Raw genomic sequence first — 20794 nt, 5'->3', positions numbered from 1 at the left:
TCAATTAAAACAGTTTATCACCGAGTTAAATTTGTGGAGCTGCTTTAGTAATTGATTTCAGCAAATGTGATATTTAGCGGAATTCGTAAAAGTCGAGAATTTTAAGCAAATACATCGGTAGATAATCTACTTTTCGAAAATGTAATCAAAAAAATAAAAACCTATGAAGAATTGGCGAAGGAAACTCAGCGGTTTTATTTTGTTAAATTTTATAATAGTTCTTTTTCATTTAATAAATACACAATAAGGAGTCAATATTTTCTATAGTAAGGTACGCTGTAGTTTGTGGTCTAGACAAGCTCAGAAATATCAAATTACAGAAAGTATACCATAACCTATCTCAAAAAACCTTTATGATTTAACTAGCTGCCCGTTCCGACTTAGTGCGGGTCAAATTCATGCAAAGTTATTCCTCCCTTATTTTCCCACCCATAACGTTGAAATTTCCAAAAAACTTTTCTTAGCTTGTTACATTATAATTGTATGTTTCCAATTTCAGCTAGCTTTGTAGACTCAGTAGTTTTGTCTGTGTATTGATAAAATCTTGCTTTTATGATTTTTATATATAGTTATATATTTATATTTTATATAAAAAAAAAACGTTTACAGATCAATGTTCTGTAATTAAATCTAATATACAGACAGCACTGTAGATTCAACCGAGGCGTATAATGGTCGACCAGAAGTCATTAGATCGTGAGGAGCTTGCGGCTAAACTGACCAATCCGCAGCCTCCTGCCCTTAGTGTACGCAGAGGTGATTACCGACATTATCTACAGCAAGATACAATGTAATTGTAACGATCAAGTTACATTTACTGACTCAAAATACATTTACGAGGTATGTTACTATTAGAGAAACTGGATCTTAAATGCGAGATGTGAAAATGTGACTAATTGATGACTCTCTTTGTCGGATAAGAACTTTAATGGAATGAATTTATAGATTTATTATAATATATAGATTAATAGTAGCCGATATGGCCCAGCCTGTAGAACTGCTGGTTCTTAAGCGAATGTTGTAAACATGTTGTTGGTTCGAATCGTAAGTACATACAACTATATCTTAATTAGCGTAATGCGTGATGGTGAAAGAAGAATAAGAAGAATATATATATATAGGCGTATAATTGTATATGTTAGATGAAAATCTTTCAAATATGTATCAACTTTGCTGAATTGGAGTAGCGTGGTGTCATGAGCTTGAAATCGTAAAGAAACTGTAGTTTTTGAGGTTATCATGTTCAGACAGACAGACGCGGCTTGCATTGTAATGTATGCAACTTTTTTTTATATAAATTAAATCTAAAATAAATAAAAACGACCGAGAATCTTTGTAATTTCTCATCATCCTCCTGCCCTTATCCCAATTTTACTTGGGGTCGGCGCAGCATGTCTTCTTCTTCCATACTTCTGTGTCAGACGTTATCTCACAAGTAACATTCTTTCTAACCATATCGTCTTTCACACAATCCATCCATCGTTTCTTGGGTCGTCCCCTACCTCTATATCCATCCACATCTATACTCAAAACCTTTCTCACAACATGGTCCTCATTCCTCCGCATAACATGCCCATACCAAGACAGCCGGTTTCCATTGTAATTTATCTGCTCTAATTAAATTATACTTCAATTATATTTATCATGAAAATCACAGAATACTAACTTCAAACCATGTTTTATCTATTTATATATTATACATATATATAATGGGGAGCCGGCAAGATTATATATTCACGAAATAATACAACAAATCGATACTTGGATTATTGTATATTTATATTTACAATATTTTATTGGCGCGACGACATCTGTCATAATATCCTTTTTGACAGCTGACATTCCATGTTTTTCTAACGCGATAAAGAGCGATTGACCTCAGTGGTCGTCCAGAATCAAATCTCAAAACTAAGCCATCACAATCAAAGTATTTAATTATCTGACGCTGCGACATACAAAATAAATTATTTTACTTGTTTTGTATCATAATTTAATTACTCAGGTTTACTTTAACAACAAGATCGTTTCGTGTATCTCTCATAAATTAAGACCAGACTTTGAATTTAATTCACGTCTGTGTTACAAAAGATTTTATAAGAAAATAATTATGAAGCATTTTAGTTTATGTGCAGCTACAACTTTGTGTTTAAGTACGAGGCATAACTATTAAGACGTTATGTATGTACGTTTAGTAACTTTCGTTTAGCAGAAAATCCCCAAGGGGAAGTAGCCCACTTTAGTTTGGCGTCATTTTTAAAAGAAAATGCAGCGAGCACGTTACGCTCTGGATTGTATAAATATACCTTAAACGCTTTCCGGGACGACGTAGGACATTGTGTAAACTGTGAGAATTTGTAACATTCTTCTAAAATCTTGTTCTTATTTACGTATAAAAGTTTATTCAATTAAAATTGATTAAAAGATTTAAGTTACTTAATGATATATTCCATTGAATTATGCAATGCATTTTTAATTATTCTTGTTCCTTTTTTGAATAAATCATTAACTAGATTAGCGTGAAACTTTATTCAATAATAAACAAGTGAAATTTATTATACAACTTAATAAAATTTATAAGACGATGATTTTACAAGTTAGAACTAATCTTGTATTTGACATTGCAGGAAATACCGTCAGGAAACCTGCACGTGTCGGATATTATGCAACATTTACATATATTGCCACCAACAAAGGTAATTCAGCATGATAGCTTAGCTTTAAGCCTTCACCCGAACCTGTGATTTTAATTAGTAGATGAATAGTTTCGGGCTGTTTGCGAACTGTAATACAATTTTATAACAAGCATGCAGTGTAATATTTGTAAACGTAAATTAATTTAACTTTTCCATACAATTTCCTTTAACGATACAAGAATTTACTCATAGACAGTTGTAGGTTGATGGGAAACTTTTGCGGTTGAAGTCCCAACGCACAGACCTCGCCGCTTTCATGAAATGAATAGTTGTAAATGTGCTTGTTTAGGAGTCCAAGTTTGACCCACTTTGCTTTAGTACCCGGTTAGTTAATATTCAGAAGTCAAATCGATGTTAGATTTGTACTTTTTGTTTGATATATTTAATGATTTACAGTGGAAAGGATAAAAAAAATATCAAATTTATCAGTTTTATCCGTTGACAAGTTAGTTATTTACATATCAAATTTGAAACTATCGCCAAGTAATTTTTTTTGTAATATTGAGTTTATAAGTAGATTTTTCCTTTGGTTTTTGGTGGTAGTGCTTTGTGCAGGCTCGTCTTTGTAAGTACCACCCACTCATATACTCTACCGCTAAACAGCAATACTTTGTAATATTGTGTTCCGGTTTGAAGGGTAAATGAGCTAGAAACTGTCGGAACAAGTGACAGAATAGCATGGTGGCGCATTAGAAATGTAATTAATGGCTAACATTTCTTTCGACACTAACGTCTATGGGCCGTGATGATAACTTGCTATCAGGTGGCCCATTTCTTTGCCGGTCCATCTACCTACTTCATAAAATTACATAAGACAAAGATATTTTAAAAATCAATAATAAATCTATGAATGCTGGCAAGATTTCCTTTTTGTTTGAGCAAAAAATGAACCAAGCATAAGATTGTTATACGAATATGTTCTACAATGTTCTTAAACTATTTCTTCAAGTTCTAAGTATTTCAATTGCAAACGGTACAATATAATTTGTAATAAGAGCATAGCTTTGTCATTTTCTGCTGCTTACGTTTCGTTCTTTGAGATTCTTAACCTGATATGTACCGTCTCATAATAAGCGCAACGCATGTACCGTCTCATAATAAGCTCAGACCCATTTCCGAGGAACCAGTATTAGACCATCAGTTCTTTTGCCATCGCAATGTTTAATTCCAGAAGGCTCAATAACATTATCGTTGTATTATATCATTAAGAGAACGATGACAGAAAAGCCAATTTGAACCACGTGTACACGATATATACATATTTTTTTTTCAGTAATGCCTTTTTTAACTAACATCTATGTTTTTTTTTTAAAGCTTACCAATAATGCACCAAATTAATTAAGAAATTAATTAATTTGGTGAGAGAAATAATATTCCTGTTTCCCCTCCATTTAAGGTTATCACTTGTGCTAGGATTCGGGACGACAATAGCCCAAGGGGGCAGGATCGATCTCGCGACTTTTTACATCGCTAGGCGGCCCGTAAACTATTGCGCTATTGACGCTTCAATTGCTGAAAGCGTTCTTGTTAAAAGAAATATAATAATAAGTTACTGCTTATTCATAAAAATGATATAACATGTAATTTAAAAAAGATAAGTAATGTGTAATAAGAAATCAATAATTAATACAATCTATGGTTATAATTAGTCAGTGTCAAATGCACTGTACTGGTCTCAGGTTCCTGGATCGGTCGGATAAGTTATTGGCTTCTGTGATTCCCAGTAGCAGACCGATGCGAGCGAGGAAGGCATTTAGGAAGTTTTCGAGGTTCCTCTTTCCAAAAACAAACAAAACTCATATGTTTCAGAAATCACGTAAAGTTATTCAATTCCTGTGTCTGATATCAAACGAATTCTGATATATGTAACTATGATCACGAAACCGCAGTAGAAAATAAACTAAACTGATTACACTTCGAAGTCAGTCTCGTCTTTGCTCAGTATTGGATAAGTAGACGGACATTGAATAGGCATATTGTTTTGAGGTGGGTTTGCTTATCGTAGCCCAATTTTATTACCTCGGAGTTCACCTCGGAACGTGTAATCTAACTAAACTAAAAAAATACGTTAAAATTAAGTGTCTAAAATTCAGTATATTTAAAAACCGAATTTTACTTAGCTTATAGTATTTTATTCCGAAGTTGATCCTTATTTATTAGCTGATTCGACTGTACTATTATTAGATTACAAATTTTGACTTAAAATCGTGGACATCCGAAACTTAAAATTAACGTCTTTGAGCGACAAACGTTTTTTATTTTGTCGTATTCGAATTCAGGGTAACTATTTTTTTATACAAATTTAAATAAAACAGGAAACAGAATCAATATGTTTTATTTCGTTCGGGTAAACTAAAGTAGTTATCAAAATAAGAAGATACCTAAACTTGAGACACATTCATTTTAATAAATGTTTGAAGTGTACATTATTCACTCGAGAAGACGCATTACGTTATGTTATTGCTTAATCATTATACGTGTAATCTTATTTGTATATTTTTGACTGTCTTTATGCTTATGATAAACGTCTCAAGCACACCAAGATATCCTGGAAGTACAAACGTCACTTATACTAATGAACGCCGATAAACCTTACTTATAATAATGAATTTAGTGACAAAATGTAGTGCTATTCTGTAATAAGAAACTCGAAATTCATCGCAGAACACAAGCGTCTAATATCAGAATATGCTAAGCGACTTAACTACAATAATTATGAAGTTCATAGGACGTTATAAGCTATAAGTTGGATGTCAATATTTTACGTGTCAGATTGAAAGTGAATTCTTACAGAATTACACTACTGTTTATTCAAAAATCAAAATATACTTTATTCAAGCAGGCTTTTACAAGCACTTTTGAATCGTCATTTAACAAACTATTTAAAGTAAAGCTACCACAAGTTCGGAATGTAGATTCTACCGATAAGAACCGACAAGAAACTCAGTAGTTACTCTTTTTCATCATCTAAAAATACAGTCATGTCAGTTAAATACAATTATATATGTATGTTAGTCTCCTGCCTGGAAGTCAACAAGCATTAAGTCCACGCTTTTTTATCATCTATATAATCTTGTTAATGAGCTTGTATAAAATATTATTTGGTTTGAACTTTAAATGTTTCACACAGTAATACAATTGTCGTAAATTTCTCAAATCTTGTAAATCACAACGAATGGATGTTAATGGTGCGTAACGTTTCGTTTAATAACGTGTGAAACCGAGCGAATATATAAGAAGAAAACGTTAGATAGCCTTAATGTTGCGTTAACGGAAAACAGCCATGTTTAAATATTAAATAAGAGTTAAATGTTTCAAGAAAGTGATAAAAAGACCATCCATCCATCCTCAGAGTATATCGCCTTATATTTTATTTTGAGAAATGCGTTATAAACTTCGAAGTTTTGAAACTTGTCTTGTAGCTTTAGAGACTTTGAAGTCTGCTTAGGAAGAGTTAGAGGAAGGACATTAATTGGTCAAGTTTGCTAGGTGGCGACACCGTGCGGTGTCCGGCCGCAACCTCCACAGACCTGAAACACCGACTAATTGAGATCCGTGCGAGCAACGTCGAACTTCGTCTGGAATTAAGGCACTCGTTGCCGACTTTTTGCGAAACTAGAGGAATCTTTTGCGAAGTTAGCGAAAAACATTTAAAGGTAGTTGTAATGAGTTCGCGAAGGTACAGAACACTCTGCGATTCAATGATGTGATTGTTGTTGTATCATAAAAACTGTACACTATTTCAACGATAACTTCTGAATGTCTCGCGAACTTCTAATAGAATACTTGGAGCGCAGAATAAGACAACTTTCCTTAAAACTTTTCACTAGCTTTTTCAATTTACGAAGATGAATTTCTTAGAAGATTTCAAGAGGAAGTTTCCAGTGGACCAACTCAGGGATTTCAAGGTTTTTTGACATTTGAAATTTATTTAAAGATGCTCAAATCACATTAATATATAATCATATTAATAAAGAGACTTCGTCGTAATAAATACGAGCGTTTGAAAACTCTATGATGCGCGGAAAGGAACCCTTGATCTTCAGTGAAGTTCCACTTGTATCATGTGTATAACTGGGCCATCTCGAATCATATTTCATCGATATTATTTTCATTAAACGTAACAAACGAATACGCGAGCCAATACTTTGAAGCGTATTTGAAGCTTTTTGAGTTCAGAAATTGAGAGAACGATATTTTTGTGATTAATGGACGATGAAACTGTATATACTGCATAATATCTTCTGTAACGTTTAACTACTTTGTTTTTGTTCAAATAAAATGTCCGTCGCTGGAAATAAAATGGTTGAACGGTTTATTTCTCAAACGGGTTCGTTTTATAGATCACTTTTACTTTGTTTTGTTTGGAAAGTTCTCGATTTTTTGCAACTGTAATAATTTACTAATTTATATTATAAAATTGAGAGTTTATTAAATTTATAAAACTTTTTAAATTAACATGGTTATTTTTATTACTATAAGTAGTCTCGTGAACAAGACATTCGTGGATAATGTCGAAATATCGAGCTTCATAAATAAAAATAAAAAACATGGTAAATATCCCGTTCAAAATATTAATAAAACTTATTTTATAAAACTTGAATATATTATCTAGAATAACTAATAATCGTAGTCTCCCCTCCAATTAAGCGTAAATCTTGAGTAAGGAGTGGGTATAATAACCCAAGGGGTCTGGATCGAACATTCAACTTCCATATAGCTATTTGGCCCGTATACCGTTGAGCTCATGAAGTTTGAATTTATCAAATTTATGTAGGTATATAACAGACTTCATTTTTAATTTCGATTACTTCTCGTATACCTAAATTTATTTTGTTTGAGTTATATTTTATTAGTATGTAACGTATTATGAAATGTAATTTTCGTAAATAAAGTCTTAATTTATAAAAAGTGTTTATTGTGTTATATATTCCGAAACTATTCATCCGAATGTGATGAATGTTTAGTGGTAATCTATTTTACATACGAAAAAAAAACAACGAACTTTTTTTTGTCTATTTGATATTTTATGTATTTGATTGTGTAAGTTACCCGTGTGAGGTCAGGAGGGCTAACTAGTATTAGCATTGCATTTATCCACTAACTCTCAATCCTGTGTTATTCATATATTCCCGGATATAACGCGGGACGGGTTACACAATCAATCCATCAATCCCACGTCGTATGTGTTACTTATCTGCCTCGCCAACCTCTTATAATCGGAACAGCTATATGTTCTGTATCACATTACATATTAAAATGTTTTGTTATTATTCATTTCGAGATGGATTAGAACACGGCAATCTTGACCCAATGTTGGTTCAAATATGGATGAGATAAAATATTTAACTTCTAAATTATAATGTCACGATAAATGTTAAATATAGCAACATTATTATTATTTATATTTTATTGTATAGGACGGACAAACGGTCCACCTGATGATAAGTGGTCACCACCATCCCGCAGACATTAGTGCTGTAAGAAATATTAAACATTCGTTACATCGCTAATGCGCCACCAACATTGGAAGCTAAGTTACACTGTCTCACTCACACTTCAAACTGGAACACAGGAATACTGAGTATTGTTGTTTGGCAGTAGAATATCTGATGAGTACCTACTCATAGGAACCACCTGGTTCCTATGTAGACAGGTTTGCACAAAGCCCTTCCAACAAGTAAAAGCAGGTCTTGTACATATTACAGAAAACACATCAGTAACACCGTGTGGAATTACATTTCGTAACAATATCTACTTATATTCAACAGATAATGTCAGATGATTTAAGCTATTTTATCAATAACAAAAAATAGGATATAAAAAATGAATAAAAATAATTTATGATTAAATAAAATTTTATAAATATATTGTTTAATTATATCGTAACAAAGATACTTGGTTATTGCGAGTAAATTAATTTTCAAACGTAATTAATTATCACATGCAAAGATAAAACAAAGGGTACGCGTAATTAGGAGCGAAGTTATGACATTGGCAGCGGTGTTTGAGCTAATGAAAAACTAATTTAACTTTGCGGTAAAAAGTTACCCTCGCATTCCGGACCTCGGGCCTCTTACGATCCTAGAATGTTGAAAATACTCTCAAAGAAAAATGCTCTGTATACATATATTCACAACCTATATATTTCTATAAAATAAACAGTGACTGTGTTGTTTTAGGGAAACCCAACAACGCTGTTGAAGACTTCCATTTCATTATATTATGGATAAGTTTCTGTCCGCGGCATCGCCCACGGGTAAGATATCAACAAAATGTCTTGTTAATCGCTTGAGTAGTTAAGACGTTAGATTATCAAACAGACAAACTCACTTCCGCATTTATAATACTAAATGTTCTTTGGATTCTGAGTATCTTTGTCTATGGTAACATTTATTTATTTACTCCGATCCCTGAGGCTAGGGACGTTTTCCGATTCCTTTTACAAATAATGTATAACCCGCTTACTAAGGACGTTCCTTCTCAGAATGAGAAACAAATCATTCAATATTAGGCCTGTTCTGTACACGAAAATGGGATTTCGTTAATAAACGAGGGTCTCGTATGCAACCGGCAGGAGGCAGACATGAATTTAAAAGTAATTCCATTATAAGTTTGAAGCTGGATGAAAATTTTCCAGTTGCAAATAATGCGAGGGGCTAAAAGTTTCGCTTGATACACTAATGTGATTGGAGTGTATGCCGCTAAAGACATTACAACTTTTAAGTGGCGTAAACAACTCGATGTTCGTCATCTCTGAAAGAACATATCATATAACGTCGTTACTACAATCGCGGTAATTTTATTCTCTATTCCCACACGTTGAATTTATATTCGCATTTTGTATGACGGAGTGAAATTTAACAAAGTTCGAATTGCATTCCGTCGGTTGTTTTTGTTACAAAATGTTTTATAAGCAGAATATAATACATGAAAATAAAACTACGATTAACAACGATATGTACTGAAGGAAATAGTACTTTTTATAAACTGCCTCTTTTTATAGTGGCTAGTTTATGGTTTAAATCCCAAGATCATGGTGTACAAGCCCGGGTCGGGTCAATAAATCTTAGTTTGTCACTGGCAGTCCGGAGTTCCAATGTCTTAGAAAACGTGTAAACCATTGGTGCCTTAACTATATCTCTTGTCTCTCTTAAAAGAATAATGAGTGCACAAATGTTTGCGTACATAATTGTTCATTATATTCTGGGTCTTAGCAAGTCTCCATTAAAATGGAGACCCTGGCTGAAACCGATCGGGAAAATGATAATCATCACCTTTTTTATGCGGCAAATATGGTCTCGAGTCCGAAGATCATGTCATTAAACCAAATTTTCATGAAGTTGGTAATTTAGTAATACGCACTCGACAAACGTAAAACAAAACCGTTAAATAAATTTAGCCTAAACAAGGATAAACGCGTATTATAGGATATTTGATATTTGTATTTCATTAACGGACCCTTAACAAGTCTTTTTACCCTTAGTAAAATTTCAAATGTTCGCCAATGAGCGAGCTGTATTGAATCTATTAAAATAAAGCCCCTAAGAGATGATTTCGATTCGTTTATTTGGCTTAATTGAAAAGTAATGCTTTGTTTAGTAGCTACGTAACGTACCCGATTTAATTATATAATACGATACAACCGTACCTTTTATTATGATGGGAAAATAAATATACAAATTAGAAATGAATTTTGTCAAAGTTAAAATGAAGAGGCATAAAAATGCCATTTACGATGTTGTAGTCAGTCATTTAGAATTTATTTTGAAATGTAAAATATATACATTAATACAAACTTACTTTAGTATATGAAAATAAACTACGTCGATTGAAAACTTTTACAGATATATTTCAGAATTGTGTTTTAATCAGGCCAAGAGAGCTCAAACACCAGGACAACCAATAAGAAAGGATTATGTATTCGATTGATTAATTCTCACCAGTCCATAGTCAGTAATGTATGCCATTGATTCTGCGCCTGAAATCGTTCAAATGTTCGGCTCCATCAGATCATATGTGGGAAAATATAGGGCTTGTATTTGGGCACACATTTGTGCACGACTCGTTGCGCGCAGATGACTAGATTCCCTTGAGAATAACCGTAATGTCCGAAATCGATCGAGACTACATAATTCAATATCCATGTAATTGTTTCGTCTTTATATAATATTCAGTGTGATAAATAATCATTAACTTATTAACGTATATTATATAAGATGGCAAAGTAGGATTGTACGAAAAGTAATAGAATTGAGCTGGCATTTTAGTATTGGTCGTAAGCCAAGTATTAGTGGAAAGAGATCTAAAGGGAGAGATATATAATAATAGAGATCTCAGAATATAAAGCAAAAGGTAGATGAAGTGCACGAAACATTAAAAAGAAACACCAAAAGCGAATACAAATTCCCGATAATGCGAAATGACACGTCTTTTTTTTTCAATACGTCAAAAGCGCTCTCATAATTATTAATTCTTTTGACGTATTAACAAATTAATTACAACACATATTTTTGCTGTTTTTGTTTCATAATCTGAGATTGTAATAAGCAGTATCTAAAGGATTGAGCTGTCTGATTAAACTGTATAAGCTGAGTACCGTACGACCACTGAAAACTAGTCGTTGCTTATAAATATTTACATGAGACTGTGTAGTTAGTGCATATTTTAAGAGCTCCTGTGACGTTTATTAAATTAAAAATTCAGAGCCGCGAATACTTTGAACAAATACAACTATTTTCGCTCTTCTAGCGCAAAATATTTTACGATTAAAATTGTTTTATTGTTATGTATATCATACTCGCATTGTATATTTGTAAGTTTTATTAGTTATTTATGAATATTTACAGTAATTCATATAGATAAGGAGTTATTTGGTGTAACTCGACACATTTGCATCCATCGACCAATATTTGAGCTGCGAAATTTCCTAAAACGTTGATGACGTCATATCTTAGCAATTGGACTTATGTATATAGTATGAGTCGAGATGGCCCAGTGGTTAGAACGCGTGCATCTTAACCGATGATTTCGGGTTCAAACCCAGGCAGGCACCACTGAAATTTCATGTGCTTAATTTGTGTTTATAATTCATCTCGTGCTCGGCGGTTCACCGCCGAAGGAAAACATCGTGAGGAAACCTGCATGTGTCTAATTTTAAACGAAATTCTGCCACATGTGTATTCCGCCAACCCGCATTGGAGCAGCGTGGTGGAATATGCTCCAAACCATTTATCCCAGCAGTGGGACATTTACGGGCTGCTAATGCTAAAAAAATAAAAATATAGTCTGTTTCCTTATAACTAACTTGTATAAAGAAATGACACAAATAAATAGTGCAACCTGTTTAGTGAAATGTCCAGGACAACATAAGTGTATCTATCTTTAAACTGTCCAGTAGCTAGAGATGTTGCCGCTGATCTCAAGATAATGGGTTCAAGCCTCAGATAAGGTCAGTGAAAACTTATTAGGTATTTCTTTCTATATATATATATAATAATATTGGTGTGTCTGTTTGTAATATTAAAATAACCGCTTTTTACTACATGCGTATGCCTAACATTTTATTCAATTTTTGTCTGTCTGTCAGTCTCTTTGTTCCGGCTAATCTCTGGAACCCCTTGACTAATTATGAGCAGATAACTGACGTAATAAGGAGTAACTTATGCTACAATAATATTTTTTTTGTTAAACTCAAACGCGTACAAAGTCGCGGGAACAGCTAGTCGAAAATAAATTAGTAGGAACACGGAGTCTGGAAATGTGTAAATTCCTGTGTCTCGGAAAGATCGTAACGCTGTTGGCTCTGGCTCTCAATTATTTTCTGTCGTGTCAGATTTTCTGTATCATTGTATTATGAGAAGGAGAGAACACAGAGGGAGGGTACACCTATTGTGCACACACTTGTGAACTAATACGTCCTGCGTAGTTGGCTAGTCTCCCTTGAGATTGAGAATGAGGGTGATCATTATCTCTTATAAATAACCGACAGTAATACAATATCTATCTTTAATATTTGTATGAAGTCGGAAGTTGTTGCTTGTTATTTATAAATTTCATGTCTATATTTAGTAAGTACTCAGAGCGACAAATTATCCTAATCATATTTCTTATGAAAACAGCGGCGTTTATCCGGATTGGATGGACCCCACAATCTTTGGCTGACATTCATATGTTCTACTGGACCACATTCATGAAATGAAATAGTTTGAAGAAATAATATGAGTAGTCTGTATCTCCTGTCATTCCTTTTTAAATGATTTTTAACCTGAATTTGATTTGGAATTCATAGTAATACTAGTTGCCACCCGCGGCTTCGTCCGTATTTTAGGAATTGGTCGTCAGGCGTGAGGCATTAAAAAGTACCCTGTGTCAGGCAGACACACAAATTTACCGTCGCATTCATAATATTATAGATATATACATATAGATAATGATCAGTTTTTATTCGGACAACAAAGCTACTATTATACAAAAACATATTAAATAATCTATGTCTGTGTTTAAACTTTACTCGTGTGAGTTAAAATTAAACTTAATTACTTTCGAAACTATTATATTTAAAACTCTGACATCAAACCTAATTGTAGTTTTAATAAGCTAAAAGGTTCTATTAAGGAACGACACAGATAAAATTGTATCATTATTTTGCCACCGCACTTTAAAAGGTATTGTACTTTTATTTATATAAAGCACGAATTTAAAATCAGTGCTAATAAATGTCTTGCTGTTGGACTGTCTGTCCTATTTTCTTTAGTAGTTTTGAAGCAAGCATACGCCGAAGTTCGAATAGGTGGATTAAACAAATTCGTCAAGCTGGTCTGCATCGGTAACAAAGATCATATTTGTAATTTGATTTGAACTGTTGTGTTCTGGTTTGAACAGTGTAATTTCCAAACGGAAATTACACTGTTCAAACCAGAACACAACAGCATATATATGCAAACGCATACGGCACAGAAAACGTGTTTGGGCAATGGTATACGCATATATAATTAGATACCGGGAAATGTAACCAATTTACCATTTACAAAATTTAAAAAGTTTATTGAGACTAAATTAATAAATAAATCTTATTATTCATTAAAAGAGAAAGAGAAATTCATTATTCTTTTTAGAACAAAACGCTTGGGATTTTGGCTCGAGTTTCATCACAGAACACTGAACATACAGTGTAAAAGAGCAACTATACGAGTTTCTTGCCGTTACTTCTCGCCGGAGGCTGCTTTTCGAAACGGTGGTAGGATTTCAATATCGACGATTCAAAACACATTGTGAAGTTTACTTGAATAAAATTGATTTTAATTGTAACATCTTAGTTCCCAGACGCATTGACGATGTAAGGAATGATTATATGGGTAATAGTTATCAAGTATTATCTTTGGACCATTTACCCGTCCGTTAATATTTTGGTATGAAAAAATTGTAAGTATAATATTTTTAAAGTTTATATTTGGTATGTTTTAAAAGCCCAACCAATCTTCTTTGTTTTCAGTGAGATGTTATGTCCGTACCTGTAGCTATACTGGCTCACTCACCGTTCTAACCAGAGCATAATAATACTAAGTATTGTTGTTTTAGAAGGTAGAATATATAATGTCTGGACCCTTCCCAGACGGGCTTGCACAAAGCTACCAAATAATATCCCATAATAAATAAAGTACTCTTTTAACGCGCTTTATCATTATCTGATTGGTCCTTCAACGAAGAACATTATATTTGAAGTTAAATTATAGTGCTGCGTCTTAATTTTGAACAAAAACAAAAATGCTTGAAACAGAAGCTCCAGTTTTGTACCGTATCTTTTCAATTCCCGCGATAATAAGAAACTCTTACAGAGCCGTAGCTCATTAAAATTTAATGCATTCTCGCATGACACATGCCGAAGAGTCACAACTACCGAAATTTACATTTTTCGTGCAACGATTATAATTATAGCGCGAACATTCATTCCATTTAAGATTATATACAATGGATATGTCATGTAAAAAAATCTGTCGGTGATGAAGAGTGTCTTCCTGTTTTATCTGCAACAAAAGCTACATCAATCAAACCGTAATACAACAGTACTAACCGTTGCTTGGTTTGCTAGTATGATGAGTGGATGATACTACAGCCTTGCACAATACCCTACCACAAAGTTTTATATTCATTCATCTTCATAATAGTTTATACTTTCTTGATGTATGGCTTTGTAGTATGTTTTTGTTATGCATTTTAACTTAAATTAATTTATAAAATATATCGCTATTAAATATTTTTATAATATAAAAAAATTATGTAAAAAAATTAATTTCAATTCTATATTCAACTAAACATCCGCTATACATAAACTAGTTTAAGAGTTTGTTTCAAAGTAAAATAAATCATTACATGTAATATATTTTCACAACGTTTAAATTAATTTTAGTATAGCCCTAGTATCAATTGTTCGACCAATACCATTATTAGAGGTGCTATAAAGGTTTTAAATTATTGATCTCGTTTTAAAATAACGGTTGCTCGAATGTCGCTAATTGAATTAAATAAGTTAAATATATAACATAAGCCGGTTAAGTCGAGCTCGCGGACACTTTGTGTATCTGTCTTAATAACCATTCAGTATAGGACTATGTGATTAAGCAACTAACTAGTAGAATAAATTAGCCCAGGTGGCCCAGTGGCTAGGACACAATTTCAAACTTGGGCAAGGACAGATTTCACAAGTTAAATTTGTGTTCATATTTCATCTCATCCAGGGGGAGGGGGGGTGTAAAACGTCATAAGGAATTAAAAATGTGTTCTACAAATCCGCATCGGCAACGTGGTGGAATAATAAAGCCCTTATTTTGAAAGTGTTTGAAAATTTTGCGACATGGACAAAATATTGAACAAAGTACTAATATTGTCTCTTGAACAAGACATTCGTAGATAATGTCGAAATATGAGCTCCATCAAAAAAAAAAAATTAAAAACATGGTAAATATCCCGACTTCATGTTGACTTGTCTTTCGCAACCTCTTCTAAAACGATATCCTATTCTATAATTGTAAAATTAACTCAAATAACTTTTCAATTTTAAGACTACAGATAGATCAAATTATTCTCCTACTCTTGATAATACGTGTTAATAAAGAATGAAAAGCAGTGTTGTTGCCGAGTAAATAACTAAATACAGCCAAAAGCAGGCGATTACTGAATAATTAAACAGACGACTTCAGCTCCGGTCCCAATGACTGGATTATTGAGTTCTAACAATTAAAAGTTTCCCGATTCAATTAACAATTAAGGGTTAACGACGCAGCTGTGATTGGACTTTAATATTAATTAATTTCGACTCACGCAAATATGAAATATCTATCATTTAACTTGTAGAGCTCAGTTTTATTGATTAATTCGTATTTTCAATTTCATTTATACAAGTGTCCACAGCACACTAGCACTGAAATTATTGAATTATAAGCTCAGTGTGTATATTTTTAATTTATCATTATAAGTTACAAGTATAGGAAAACATGCTTGTCGTGTTAATAGTCTAAATTTAAAGCGGCCGTAACTGTTTATCACGCGTTTTTCGATTAACAAAAACCTTCGATAATCTGAATCTTAGTTAGATCTCTGATTTTATTAGTGTATTTAAATGTGGAAGATTTTTCAGTTATGCTACACAAAAAAAAAACATTTAATTTTTTAGTATAGACAATATTTTGTAAGCACTCACAAAACTGTACGTTCTATATTCGAGCACTGTAGAAGTATTCTTAAAAAAAACTCGAAACTCACCGCAGAGTACGAGCGTGAAATGTCAGACTGTGTTATGCGACATTGATTATAATAATTATATAATTTATAGAATACATTATTAAAATGGCGTATCGCCGTGAACATTTCATGATTCGAGATTCGAAGTAACTCGTACTGTAAAGTACGTTTTTAAGTATAGTATTCTGTAAGAATACTATACTTAAAAACTGATCCCAAAAAACGTTCATAAATAGAAGTTCGTGATTTAATGTTTAATATAGAAATTATGACTTATAAGATGATAAGTCACCTGGGAATGTAAAGATCGCCTTAAAGACGTATGAAATATCATTATTAATAAATATTGTAAACAATAGCAGTTGAAAAAAAGTTGAGTTAATTTCACCAGTACTAATCCGATAATTCTTTAGGAACTGGTGATAGATTTTAAGCTATTAATATGTGAGCGCGATGTGCGTAATAATATTGAATAAAGGTTTCAATCTTGACTACAATTATTCATCCATAATTCCTTCAAAACCGTTCCTCCCATTTACCAATCATAACATTTTACCTCAAACTCTAATTATCTCTTTCAGGGACACTATTAACGTATCATTCTATCCTTTTCATTCATTCACTAAATGTTAAAATTAGTTAAATAGTAGTATTGAAGTAATTTTAGTTTAATTAAAGCCGAATAGTTTGTTTATTCGAACGCGCTAATTTTCAAGATGTACGAGTCTGCTTAGAAAATAATTTTAATAGTCGTAACATCACGCTTGGCTATGGTACCAAATAATAGTTTTGCCCGAATAAAATTTGTATATTTACAAAGTTTCAAAACTATACAACATGGGTACTACTTAACTTAACTTTGTATTCAATTATACAGTCGGTAAATACTATCGATCGTTTAAATATTGACTTTGTTAACTATACATTGGTGAAGCTAAACTTAGCTGTTATAATTTCTTTGTAAATCCCTGACATTTTAAGCAGAACTATTTTTTTGGCCGAGCCGAGATGGCCCAGTGGTTAGAACGCGTACATCTTAACCGATGATTTCGAATTCAAACCCAGGCAGGCACCACTGAATTTTCATGTGCTTAATTTGTGTTTATAATTCATCTCATGCTCGGCGGTGAAGGAAAACATCGTGAGGAAACCTGCACGTGTCTAATTTCAACGAAATTCTGCCACATGTGTATTCCACCAACCCGCATTGGAGCAGCGTGGTGGAATATGCTCCAAACCTTCTCCTCAAAAAGAGAGGAGGCCTATAGCCCAGCAGTGGGAAATTTACAGGCTGCTAATGTAAATGTAAAAAATGTATCTTTTTGAATTTTTTTTTGTTTTGTAATATGTTCCTTTATATCTTCGTCGAATTTGTAACAATAATAAAGTGTAATGTTTATTACAATGTAAGTATATTACAATTAAAAATTAAAAATGCAAACAGACGAGTTTTTTTCGCCGATTTTTCTCAGGTTAAGTATTTTTACTATCGGAACTGGTGGTTGTTTTTACTTAGGTAATAGTAAATTAATGTAAATCAGTTACAGTATTATATAGGTATAAAGAACTTTATTTCTCATAAGAATTTGCCATTTACTTAAAATGAGATACAATGAATATTTCCATACATTTGCAAAAAAACAGTTTTAGCGTCTGGGCCGTTGGATATAAAAGGCTTTATTACTATAGCGAGGATATTAAATTATTTTTTAGTTTGACTTTAAACATCCCTATACTATCACATAGTTTTATTTCATCATTTGTTGAACAGCTGTACTTCGTCAACCAGAATTGTTTTTTTACCATAATTAGTTTTTACATTATCAATATGAAGTGTATATTTATTCCTTAAATTCGAAATAATATATATTTATGAATATTATATGATTTTTATAACATAGATTCGAGATTGTATATAAAAGATAACATTTTATGTATGTGTATAAGCCTATTCGAGCAGGCTTTAGGTTTTGATGGCCGCGTTAAATCGTTAATGGGAAACATAATCGTATTTAGACACACCTGCGCCACATTTGAAACACTCTAAATTACTTATTTGAATAGTAAGGACTGGTGATGTATATTCGAGTAATAAATATATATTATGGGCTAGAAGATCTGAGATAGCCTAGTATAGATGTATTCGATGACAAAGGCGCGCGCCTCCACTTTAAATTATACGCCGTGTATAAGTATGTGTGTCACTTGTTCTTGTAAGATGTTTTAGTGTGCGTGAGATGACCGAATGAAAAAACATAAAAAATAGATAATATTTATTTTATTTAAAATTAACTTAGAGGTAGGGCACGACCAAAGAAACGATGGATGGATTGTGTGAAAGACGATATGAGAAATAATGTTACTTATGAGATGACGTCCGACAAAGAAGTATGGAAAAGAGGAAATGCTGCGCCGACCCCAAGTAAAATTGGGATAAAGGCAGGAGGACGATGGTGATGATTTAAAATTAACTAGTTTGCCTCTTTTGAGTGAATAGATCTGTATCAGTGAACTTCGTGTGGATTTTTACCACAGATGGTGGTTAGTTTAAAATTGCCACGAGGATGGAGTACGAATTTACGTCATTGAAGCCCTTATATATACACTATCTAACCTAGATATTGGGCATAGAATATGTGAATTTAATAAAACTTCAGCTCACAGATCTTCATCGCTATTTTAACTACTCGAGGGATGAAATAAAAACAAAGTGTGCCTATGTTCTTCCCGGGAGCTTGAACCGTCAACATTTCGTCTGTCGAAATCGATTCAGCGTTTTAAGCGTGAACAGGTAACATACAGATTTATTTTCGCATTTATAATATCTGTAGCGATGTGTATGAATTTGTTGAAGTCGCACAAATTGATATAAGCTCTGCATTTTAATATGACAAGGAAAAAGTTCGTGACGTTTTACTCAAACATATAAATATAAATTTACTCAAATAACATGTTTTCTTATTTCTAAATCCTAACCCTTAAATTTTTTATTTATAATTGAAATAACGGATTAAAATGGTTTTTATATTATATTATTCATGAAATCTACTTTACCAAAAAAGGAGTTCTCCAAGGAGCAAAAAATAAAGATAGTTACGGCATGTACGGTGGATCAAGATCAGTCAGTCAAGAGCGCTCTCAATTTTCGTTGAGTCATTAAAGATATTTAGTCTAACATAACAATGATACCTTTCTATTGAACAATTCTACCCGTTTTATATTGATTGCAAGCTATAGATGTATTTGTTATTGATCATGGAAAATGGGATCAGTCGATAAGCCAGATTGGACGAGCTTATGATGCACCGTTCTCTTCCAATCAACCGAAACACAGAGCATTATCTGATCGGGAACGAGCATGCTATTTGCATGGTGCTTTGATAAAGCATTTTTAAAATGAACTCTAAGGTTTTTTATATAAGTCTCAAAATTCAAAGCGACAATATCTCCTAAGGGTACCGTATAATAATTTAGGCACAATTTTAAAATACAATTATTTTTTAACCCCCGACGAAAAAAGCGAGGGGTTATAAGTTTAACGTGTCTGTGTATCTGTCTGTGTTATCGGAGCTCACAAACCGATGAACCGATTTTCGTTTAGTTTTATCCCAAGTGTTCTTAGACATGTTTCATGAAAATATGTTATGATAAGGTAACGACTTGTGTGAAATTTGACATTTTAGGTAAAGGTTTATATTTCGAAAGTTGGTAATTAAATGGGTTCAATTAGGCTCAATTACCACTATATTTATACCTATGATATCTAATACCTAAATAAGTTATTAACTCAACTAATCACTATAAACACCTTCTTAATTTATACCTACTCTAAAAACGAAAAATTACAAAAAAAATAATTAAAAACCACCGACATAAAAAATAAACTTCAAAAACTAACAAATAATATTTCGAATTTATTAGAATAATGAACTATCGTCACATATATAAGTTCAAGTATTCTTATCTTTCAAGCGTCGTCGTCACGTCGGGGGACCGCTAAAACTTTTTATACATTTATATAATGTTTTTTTAAATGATATTAAATAAGTTGCTCTTGAAGCTAAAAATAATAAAAATAGATCCAATGTCTAAAGAAAAATATGTATGTTCCGCAATTCGAATTTTAAAATCAAATAATGCAACAGAGCTACACTCTACTCCCTCAGGCCCTCAGTTCGATCGGAACTTCCTAACTTCGGTCTGCTACTGAGAATTTATAGAAAGAAAAAATTCGACGTGATGATGTGATATGTATTGACCCAGTTCGACATTTGAACCGGTCTCCTGAATCTATAGCCGTATATGCTAGCTAGTATATTCAAATTTGAAATTTTAAATCAATGTTGAAAAATTGCCCGTAC

General features: G+C 32.7%; 1 protein-coding gene across 3 annotated transcripts in view; it reads right to left on the bottom strand.

Moving 5' to 3' along the window:
- Positions 1–20794, bottom strand: part of LOC125077727 (protein O-mannosyl-transferase Tmtc3) — a 186296-nt gene that overhangs the window by 15323 nt on the left and 150179 nt on the right. The gene's annotated exons all lie outside the window — the stretch shown is intronic.

The sequence above is a fragment of the Vanessa atalanta genome, chromosome 4, assembly GCF_905147765.1.
Source record: "Vanessa atalanta chromosome 4, ilVanAtal1.2, whole genome shotgun sequence".
Taxonomy (NCBI): Eukaryota; Metazoa; Arthropoda; class Insecta; order Lepidoptera; family Nymphalidae; genus Vanessa; species Vanessa atalanta.
Note: the sequence above shows the minus strand (reverse complement) of the source record. Positions and strands in the feature narration are given on the sequence as shown.